Source organism: Pteropus vampyrus, unplaced genomic scaffold (assembly GCF_000151845.1).
Source record: "Pteropus vampyrus isolate Shadow unplaced genomic scaffold, Pvam_2.0 Scaffold2, whole genome shotgun sequence".
Taxonomy (NCBI): Eukaryota; Metazoa; Chordata; class Mammalia; order Chiroptera; family Pteropodidae; genus Pteropus; species Pteropus vampyrus.
Window position 1 is genome coordinate 36,021,716 of NW_011888783.1, and position 11,255 is coordinate 36,032,970.

The 11,255-nt window shown below is 33.1% G+C and overlaps 1 protein-coding gene across 12 annotated transcripts in view; it reads right to left on the reverse strand.

The window, feature by feature from the left end:
* Nucleotides 1-11,255, reverse strand: part of MBD5 (methyl-CpG binding domain protein 5) — a 383,463-nt gene that overhangs the window by 124,442 nt on the left and 247,766 nt on the right. For all 12 annotated transcript variants that reach the window (XR_002780142.1, XR_002780140.1, XR_002780157.1 and 9 more), the window contains exon 4: nt 117-238. The gene's annotated coding sequence lies outside the window, so the exon portion shown is untranslated. The remainder of the gene's footprint in view (nt 1-116; nt 239-11,255) is intronic.

The window sequence follows — 11,255 nt, forward strand, 5'->3', positions numbered from 1 at the left end:
TCTGGTATTTTAATCTGCAGATGTCAGATGCTTTTCATATTTAATAAAAATTAAGTCCACAGACAAGAAAACTATAATTACATAAAGAATTCATGGAGAGAAAACACAATTCTTACCTTCTGGAAAGAAACTGATAAAAACATAACAAGTGCTGTGAGATCCAGCAGTGTAATGGAGGCAGTAAATCTCTAGATGCTCTATGCCTTTATGAGTCCCTATAAGGGAACACCTCTTCTCTCTGTAACAGAATAACATAGACACGTACATTTATATAAAGGTGTGGCTGAATGGAAACCATATTTAAGTGCATATTGCAGCTATATAGGCTGCCTGTTTTCAAGAAGGGTCTTATAGGTAAATAGTTGGAAATATTACCACTTACTTGCTGTATGACCTTGGGAAAATTATCTAGCTTCTCTGTGCCTCAGTTTCCTCATTTGTAAATGGGGATAATAATAGTATCCAACTAGAAGGGTTGTTATAAAGATTAATATTCATAAAATATTTATAACATTGCCAGGTACAATCATGTATGCTAAATACGTATTTTTTTAAAAATAAATACCTGGGTACAGTTGGTTATATTACTAGAGACCCTTCACAGAGCATATTACTGTCAGTGACATTTTACCTTTGTTCATATCTCAACTAATTCTTACTTCAATGCTGTGAGGTAGATATTATTACCACATGGCCCTCAGCTTTGAAAATCAGAAACTTGATTTTATCAGCAACCTGAACGGTTACAAACACCAGAAATTCAGTTTAAAAGGGAGATATTTTTGTTGTTCTAAAGTGACACCCATGCATTGGATATTATTTTCTAATACATGGTCTATTTAAGTACAAAACCACTTAGTAATGACCTATCATTATAAAATGAAAGCGATGAGAACTGAAAACTCAAACTAGACTTTCCGTCAAGCCATAGTGGTGTGCTTGTCTAATGTGTTAACAATTTTCTCTTACTCTTTAGATGATACCTTGAGATGGTGCAGCATCACCAAAGGAGTATAATTTTTTTTTTTCCCAAGGGAATATTATTGTCAAGAATGTTTAATTTGAATCTAATAAAAAATTCAGAAAAATCTAAATTAAGGGAGAGCTTACAAACAATTGGCCCAGATGTTTAAAAAATGTCAGTGTCATGACAAAAAAAGCCTGGGAATTTTTTTTTTTCAGATTAAAGGCAATTAAATGACTATAACGACTGAATATAATATATGATACTTCTTAATTGGATCTTGGATGGAGAAAAAAGATGGCTATAATTAACGGACAATTGGAAAATTTAAAATAGACTTCTAAAATATCAATTAATACATTTAAAATTAACTTAGGTGGTTTATTATCATAGATAAAATTTTTCATTCATATACTTATGGTCATCATAATTTATTAAATATCCATTCAGTGTGATAAGCCTGCAAATAACAAAAATTCTTGCAAGTAACATCCTAAAATATAGACTTGGCTTGGCCAAAGGGGTCAGGTGAAGGATAGTGAGGACCCCTTTATCTGTCTGGCAAGTTAGCAAAATAGCTAAACTACCATCTGTTCTATTTGGGACTCAGGCCATCTTCTTAGTGAAGTATTTTCCCTTCTAATGGAAGGAAAAAAATCAGAATGTTGGAGCAGGTTTCTACTTCATGCAGCCTTTAGTCAGTTCTACAAGAAAGAGTGACACATTAAGGAAGCAGAGAAGGGAACAAAAGACAGCTTTGCCAAAAGAGCTACTTTCTGTGTGTGGCTGAGAATTAGATGATCTGGAGCCCGGCAGTATTGAAGAAGCCAAATTATAAATGTTTTATAATGATCTTTTATTTATTTTTTGAATAAATTATTTGCATAATACTGAATTTGAAAGATATAAAAAGGCAGTGAAAAATTTCTCTTCTAGTCTTGTTTCCCAAACATCTGTTTTCTCTCCCCAGAGGCTGCCCCTAATACCAGATTCACGTGTTCTTCCAGAAATGTTTAATGCATTGCCATATCTACACATGTATTTACAAAAATGGAGCAGGTTATACACACTGTTCTATATCTCATTTTCTTCACACAATTTGTTTTGTCAATTGATCATTTTAGTACATATAGAGCTGCCTTATTACATATTCTTACTATAAAGCATACGGCATAAAAACTAAAGAGTAGACAAGAATACAAGAGGATATAACAAATGTTGTCCCATGCAGAAGAAATAAGATACTGGCCATAGGCAGGAAAGAGCACTGAAGTGTATGGGTATAGAATATCAAAGATGATGACTGAGGAAGATACTTGGGAAGGTTTGTCTAAAGAAATTTTTGGATTTTAAGCATGCCAGTGTATCGTGTGCACTGTAGTAGAGCATCTGAAAAGTTACTGAAACCTCTGCCATGAGAAGGGAAGCAAAAGTGGCTACGATTGATCTGGCAGACATACAGAAGACTGAGGTTTGAAGAAATGAGCAAAGAGTGCATGTTCCTAGAGACCATGGCAAGGACCTCGGCAATAGATCCAGTGTATGAAGTCCAGAGGCCAAGTAAGAGGAACTACATCTCAGTGGATGTTAGCACATTGTGCCACATTGCCAAGGGCCAAGCAGTAACTCAGCAGAGACCAGCAAGCAGAAAGAAGAGTGTGGAATCTCATACTCATTTACTGATGGCAGGATGACAAGAGTCTCCCCAAGAACTTGGGCAAGGGTAGAAGGGAAGGAGAGAAAAAGAGATAAGGGAACAATCTAAGCCTAAATTGACTCAGTCTTAATTGAGAAGTGACTAAGCAACTACCAATTGGTGAGATTAAGTTTTCCTTTATCTGTGGAAATCGTAGAGGGTCGGGGGAGTATGAGGAAAAGGAGTTTGTAAGATAAGTCAGCTTTAGATATAGGCAAACAATGTTTTACATACGAGATAAATGACTACAAAATTTAAATCTACATAGCTAGCTCATAAGGCTGTTATAAGGGTTCAATAAAATGGTTGTGTGAAAATATCCAAACAATAAATGGTGTGATTTTCTGGTTATAATTTCTGATAGTAATCTTTCTTTGACTTCTCACCAAGTTCTAGGGACCTTTAACAAGAGTCACATAATTCCAGATTTTATTATGCACGCTCACTTCCAAAGGATATTAGCTTTGAAGTAAGTGAATCTTGGATTTAAATTCTACCTTTGTCACCCACTAGCTGTATGAGCTTGGGGAAGTAACTTAATGTCTTTGAGTCTCTGGATATTTATCCATAAAACATAATGTAATAAAAAATTATTTCATAAACGTATTTATTACATATTCTTACTATAAAGATAATAAAACATACATAGCATCTTAGCTTGCAGTTTGTAGACCTATCTACTTCCTCTAAAGTTTAAACTATGTTGTCCTGTTTTTTATTTGAAGAATTTGATCATCTTGTCATATGTCCTGACTATAAGAGAGTGAGCTCTGCAATACACAGCTCCTAGTTATTGTACCCAGGCCAATGGAGTAATATATATTCCCATATGCTGTGAAGGAAGCAGGTCTGTATCATAATAAAGTCATTTAAATATAAAGTATATGATATATAAATAGCAATGTTCTCAAATCTTACTCTGAGACTGAGTGTAAATATAGTGACTTCCTATTTTCTATTTATTTCCTACTTAGAAATTATCTTTTTATAAAACGTATTTATCTCAAATCTAACAAATGTTAAAAAAAAGAAACTATTCAGTAGATAACAAAATCAACAATATTGATTTCTAGTTAAAGATAGTAGGGTGAACATATACATTTAACTTCATCTCTTTTCAAAACCACACTAAAATACAATATAATATTAAATTCTTTATTAAAAACCATAAACCAAGAAAGAAAAGCAGAATAGAGATGAAAGATAGTAACCAAAATTTGGAAGTTAGAAGGCAGAAGAACTATTGTTAACTGACCTAGGAGACCTGAGCTAGTTGAATCCTCAACCAGCAGTTGGTAAAGCCAGGAAACAACTTTATTTGCACTACGGTTTCCAAAAACTTAGGAATTGGTGGCACCCAGACTTATGAAAGTGGGTAAAGGTGAAAAAAAAAACAAGCCTGGTTTGAAGTCTATTTAAGAGTTAGTCTCTTGCATTCCTTTTCTACCATTCACAACTGCCCAAGTACCCCTCCCTCTCACATTCTAGCAGAAGACTAAATGTTTATTTTGTAGAGTGCATAAAACAGAAGGTTCCCAAACTAGGAAATTTTTGAGAATTCTGGAGGGCACAGTACTCTACTAAAAACAGAACTGAATGACATTTTATATACTGACTACTGACACTCCCAAGTCCTCATCTACTTGGTTTGCAGAATGCTGGTAGCCGTCCTATAGCCTCTAGGCAAGAAAGTGTAAGATTCTTCTTTGGTGAATCTGACTAAAAAGAAAGGTATCCAATAAAATGATATTGGGGGCTCCTGAATGAAACAGCATGGTCAGATCTAGGGAATTTACAGTTTTTAAGCCCCATACTCTTTTCTTAATGTGAACTGACAGTCAACCACCACTGGACATATGAGGAAAGCCATGAAGACTTAAAGGTAACAAACAAGCAAACAAACAGGAAATAAAACTATTTGGGAAAATAAAATTTCAAAAAAATTATCTTCAAAGAGATAAGATAAGAACTGCATCCATGAAATAAGAACAAATTATTTTTTTAAAAAAGGAACAAAGTGCTGCTGAAAAACAAAACTATGATAGAAATGAAAACCTCAATGAAAAGATTGGAAGATATTCCAGCAAGTAAAGAGACTAAGAGAAAAAACATAAGAGAGAAATGAAAGAAAATTAGAAGACCAGTCTACAAGGTTAAACATCCAAATAACAGAAGGAAAAGAGAAAATGGAGAGAAAGAAATCACCAAAGAAGTAATTCATGAAATTTTTCCTGAATTAAAGATGAATTTCTAGATTAAATGGGCCCACTGAGTGTCTAGTAAAATGAATGAAAATAGATTTCCAACAAGGCATGTCAAAATAAAATTTCAGAACTCTGGGACAAATAGAAAATAGTAAAAGTTTCCAGAAAGAAAAAATATATAGAACAGAAATTGGATTGTCTTTCAGCTTAACACTGGATGCTAAAAGACAATGGAGAGAGACCAAAAAAATTCTGAGAGAAAATGAATTCCAAACCGGAAAGTCTGTACTCAGCCACAGTATCAATCAAACGTCAGTAAAGCATAAAGACATTTTCAGACAGGCAAGATTAAAGCTATTGGTAGAATTGCTCCATCAAAATGAGATAGTAAATGAAGACGAAAAAGACATCAAAAACTGGAGATCCAATTCAAAACAGGGACAAAAAGAAGCCCCATGGAGATAGTGAAAAGAGATCTGTACCACGTGGGAAAGAGGTTATAGCTGAATCAGAAACCAAACAAATGAAACTATTAAATAAAATTATTAATTTTAGGAAAAGTTGAGAATTAGATACATGATATGGTTCAGCCATGAAGTTTATATAGTTATAAAATGCACACAATTGAATATTAAATAGCAAAATCATGATATAACTATGTTGAGAAGATGGTGTATTTGCAGTGATTGTAGGGGAAATAAAAGATCTAAATCTAGAGATTCCACGGTGGCAAATTGATAGATTATATGTGAAGCTGAAAAGAAAATCAAAAAGTAGAAATATAATCATGTCATTTAAAGGTATTAGAGATATTCTTTTTCACAAATACCAAAGGAAACAGCAAAAAAAAAAAAAAAAAAGTGATTGCTTCTGGGAATTGGAAAATGCTGAAAGAAGGTTCAAAGCAGAAGAAAGGTTTTTGTTTTTGTTTTTTAATAAGTCTTATAGGACTACTTGATTTTTTAAACTGTGCATATGTAACTCTGATAAATATAAAACATAAAAACAGCATAAAATTAACTTTAACAATGATCTGTGGAAACTTAGGAGGGGTTTATAAATTCTTAAATGTGGTTGCCAATGAATTATTGCATCATATAACCTTATAGAGTAAGTTTCTAGAAAACAGTTGTACCAAACATCTGCTATGTCATCTAGCAACTGTAACAATGAAAATAAAAACAGGCACTGTAGTGAGTTCTGGACTTCTTGGGTTTAAATCTTAGCTCTAACTCTTCCCAGTTATATAATGTTAGGCAAGAAATTAAACTTCTTTTTGCTTAAACTTCCTTATCTGTAAAATCCTATTTCAGAGGAATGTTGAGTGTTACAGGAACAGTGTTTAGCACAGTGCCTGAGACATAATGAATAGTTAGTAAATGTTAGCTATTTAAATTATAACCCCAAATTCCTAACTCTAGATTATAAGGATCATATCCATTGTACCTCCTCCCACCCTCTTGCACAGACCTTGGGGCATTTTATTTCCCACAAATGTCTTGTTCAACCACCCCACAGAGATCAGACTCAATTATCACCCTAAAATTAATCATGCTTGGTTCACTTCAAAACATAAACTAGAAATAAATGTCATAGCTAGAACAATCTCTCTTTTTTTACCCACTGCTGCTTCCCTTTTCCTTTAAGGTAGGCTGAAGCAGGATTTGTAACCAGAAGACTTAATTTTGGGTTGGTCATTTAGCCTCCCTGAATATCCATTTTCTCATCTGTAAGGTGGAGATGATAATACCTGTTTGGGTGGACATTTGAAGTTTGCCTCCCACCATGCTTTATTGCTACTTCTGGTAACTATACTGACTTTCCTTTGGACAACTCACCCACTCCCCGGCTTTAGAGGTGAGCCTAACTGCTGAAGTCCCCTAGGCTTCTGTGCACAGTGATGTGTCCAATGATGAGCACTTAATCAAATCAGAACAGTGACACTGAAAACTGTTAGGGTCACCAAGTGTGAAGCTGACAATGGAGCCAATCCAGAAGAAAAGAGTTGAGAGCCCCAAATTAGCTCATTTAAAGGCCATTCCATCCTACAAACCAAAATATCATTTTTTTTTTTTTTTTGCTCAAGCTTGTATGTGGTGTGAGGGGAAGGAGAGAAGGGAGGGGAGGAAGGAACAGTGTTCTTCACCGCAACCAAATGAGTCTTAACTCCTACCTATCTTATAAGTATTATCTATTCTGTTTCTAGGATCAACTGAGATCATAAGTATAAAAATATTTGGTAAATATAAAGCCATATGCAAATGTTAATTGTTATTATCATAATTTTTAATAACATAAGCCCAAATTCTTCACAAAGCGAACTATGCCTTGAAACAATTATAACTTATTTTCACAAAAATCAAAGTATACTACTAAAAATCTGGAAATGTTGGATACTATTAGTGAATATCTATTTTGTATAAAAATATAAGAATGTACAATTGTTGTTCAAATCTCTTCAGGTCATGCATGTGACAGCAACTCAGTTGGCTTCTTTATCCATAAAACTTAGAAGGTTAGGCTAATATCCCACCCCCAAAATTTCTATTTTACCCTTTGATATTTATGGCTCTATATTCTACAAACCTGTTTGAACCCTTTTGAATATATGTATTCTGCACTAATTACTTACAAGTGAATTTTATCAGACTTAATTGGTAATATCTAGAGTAGTATAATTGTTTTATTACTTATGCATAAAACACTAATTAAAGGGAAATTGAAAAATGTTACCTATTCCCTATAAAAGCTGATTTTATAAACTTGTAAAGTAAAATACTTTGAAGTTAGAATAAAAATTGGAAGTAAATAGATATTCCAAATGAGTTCAAAGGCTTTAAAAAGCATTTGTTTTTCTTAAATAGATCTCTCTCTTCATGTCTACAGGATTAATTTGACTGCCAATTCTTTTTTTTCTGTTTTTCCTGGCTAAAGCAAAAGTAAACTTTAGCTCAACATTTGTTTCATTTCTCGGAAACTGGATAAGTACAGTTAAAATAAATGCTGCTTTACAGTATTTGCTGCTCCATCTGATATGTCCTTGGTCTTATCTCCAGATTAGGCTCCTTTAGGTAAATGATCAGATAATCGGATAACAAGAATGATTTTTGGTCTTACTCTCCATTATCATTACCTGATGATGACAATGTATATAATAATGAGAAAATCATGAACATGAATGTATACATTTTTCTCATAATGAAAAATGTCCGATAAAAAATGAAAAAAAAAAAAACAAAACAAAACCCTGAGCTACGATGGCATTTTCAAAGAAAGAAAATGATTAAATAATAACGATATTCTCTAACTAAAAACAAGTTATAGGGGTCACTGGTAAAAGTATAACACCAGTTCAAAATAGTATCAGACTGATTATTTTTCAGGAAACATCATAAAGTGCTTAAATTCCAGCCCAAGAAAACCAATTGTTCTTAATGCAAAGGAATTACAAACTGCAACTATGAAGATCTGGTATTTTAATAAATGTACTTTAAATAAGTTTTGTCCTTCAAAATGGTTATCCTGGGAGGCCATAAACCACGCCCAGAAACGTTGAAATTGTTCAACATGTTTTTGGAATTTCCTTTTGTAATTGTCTTTATAATTAGCTCTTGTACCTCACAAGATCCCTTGTTGTTTTTGACCCCAAAAGGCCTACAAAACTTCGACCCATTAAACTTAGTTTGAAATTACATTTAGTTGGTTTCAGAATTCAGATGAAACTAGTATGTGCATTCAAAATAGCATATCAAGGCACAAAAGCATTTCCATAAATACTTTGTGTAAAGGCAGTACCCATGGAATAAGCCTACAGTTTCCAATGTGCTACGAAGAAAGAGTCAAATAATCCAGATTTAAATATTTTATGGGTTTGTCACCTTCCCTACAATAACATCTTAAATTAGGACTAAAAAAGCAGTTTGACTATGCAGATACAATATGCTAAATCGCAGACTGTGAAATTAAATTTTTTAAAAAATGAGTGGCTCCTAGAAAGAAATTCAATTTAACTAACATTTATTGAGTGTAGTCTATGCATCTACAGTAGTGCTAGATATAATAGAAAATAGAAAACAAAGTTAAACAGGGCAGGTCCTCAAGGCACTTAGAAACTAGTAGAAGAGAAAGTTATATACAATAACCACTACAACATGTACTTCAATTCTAGACTCTGGCACTCTAAATAAAGCTAAAATCTTACTTGTATAAGTTAATTTACATCCATGTCTATCCTATTGCCACTAGCATTGTGTACCTTTATAAATACATATCACATTAAATTGTACCAATTTGTTTATACATCTGCCTCCTCGGCTGGCCTATGAGCTCCTCCACAGTAAGAACTAAAGGTCATAGCACAATGTCTAGTGCAGTGTACATGTACAACAACCAATTATAGTCATAAATGTACTATAATTGGAAGAAATGCAAAGTGGTCTGAGAAAAATCAAAGAAGGAATAGTTTAATTCCCATAAGAAAGCTTGGGCAAACTTTAAAAGGAAAGTAGCATTTAAAGAAAATTCAGATATGAATATGCAGAAATCTAAGGAGAGGATTATAGATAGATAATACAGAAAAGACCTATAAAAACATAAAGGTAAGAAATAGAGTAGGCTTTAAAAAATATTCCTAATCCAGTATCATTAAAATTCCAAGCTCTTGTGATTGACTGACAGATGTATTAGAGGTATTGGGAGGAGTAGTGGGCAAAACACTTACACGAGTTAGTAGTGATCTGAGTGGGTCTGCTTTCCCAGATCTATACAACTGGGAGACCAATACAAGTGCCATGATAATGGCCCTTGGGGGAATCTATCTACATGACTGAACAGTTCAAATGTCTATACGATTTCAAAAAATGTAGCACACTGCTTACCAAATGGCATTTCTTGGAATAATATATTCTTAGAGAAATGTAATAAATGCTTGCAGAATCCAGTTAGATTCAAATTATTTTCCCAAATAATTTGACCATGGAACCCTTTAGTCATAAAATCCCCATTAACATCTCAGTTTGGAAATTATTATTATAATTTCCCTATGTTTAATATGTAAGGTATCATTATACTTAAAAATTTGAGTCATCAAATAAATCTACTTCAAACATTAAAATGTTATATTAATATTAGGAACAATTCCTAAATATCCAATAATTTGGTAGCAAACAGAAGGTATGAGGTAAAATCATAATAAATAAGAAATTACCAACGTAAGTTTACTTTTGTTTTATATACATAAAATATTTCATAGTTCATGGTGAACTGATCTAGACTACAGTGGAATTTAGCAAAATAAACATAAAGTTTGACTTAGAGTAATACCTTAAAAATATCGAGAAACTGAAAACAAGTTATGAATATCCATAATTAGTGGAATAGCTGAATAAATTTTGGTATGACCATACCACACAAAATACTGCAGTCATTAAAAAAATAAATCAGAGCTGTCTCCACAAAGTATTGTAGAGTGAGAAATGCAGGGTGCAAGTGTCTGTGTGTGTTCCCATTTTTTAAAACAATGAACAAAATTCCTTTCCATATATGTGTGTATATATATTGAGTATAGAAAGCATAGTAGGTAAAAAAAAAAAAAGACTTCATAAAAATGATAATTTTGCATGTATATAAAACAAAAATATCTAAGAAAATAAAGAATACGAAAAACTAGAGAATTTACATCAGCGTTGATTATGACTATCATTATCTGTTTGAATTCTTTGATGGTTTCCCATTAATTACAGTGGAGGTTGGGTTGGATAAAATATACATTTCTTAGCATGAATTAATTATATATTTCTTCACAATTTGGTTCCTACTTCTCTCACATTCCCAGTATATATTCTTCTACATTCCAGCTATTCTAAACAACCTAGTATTTACTGGAATGCCCGGTGCTACTTCAAATTCCTGGGCCTTTGTACACACCATGCCTACTGCCTGAAATGTCCGTTTTCTGCTTCTCTGTATGTTGAACTCTTAAAAAATTTATGTGTATTACCTAGTCATACAAATATAAAAAATATAACATATAATATAATAAGCATCAAGTATGTGTTATAGGAATTCAGAATTCTGACAGAAGTAGTCAGGAAAAACTAGTATTTGAATTAGGTCTTGAAGGATTAGCACTTTAATAGAAGCAAAGAGAGAAGGTATTCCAAACAGGCAGAAAGGACAAAAGCCAAGATTATATAGATGGTATACATTGCAGGACGCCTTCAGGAGGCAGCGCCTGGTACATGGTGGGTATGTTTGTTTAATTGTGGATGGGTAGATGGATAGGTTTATCGGTGGATTTATTCAGGAAAACCGCAAGTTATAGTATAGAAAGGGTGGAATGGGGTCAGGTAATTGAGAGTGTTAAGTATGCAGCAAAGGCACCTAAAATCTA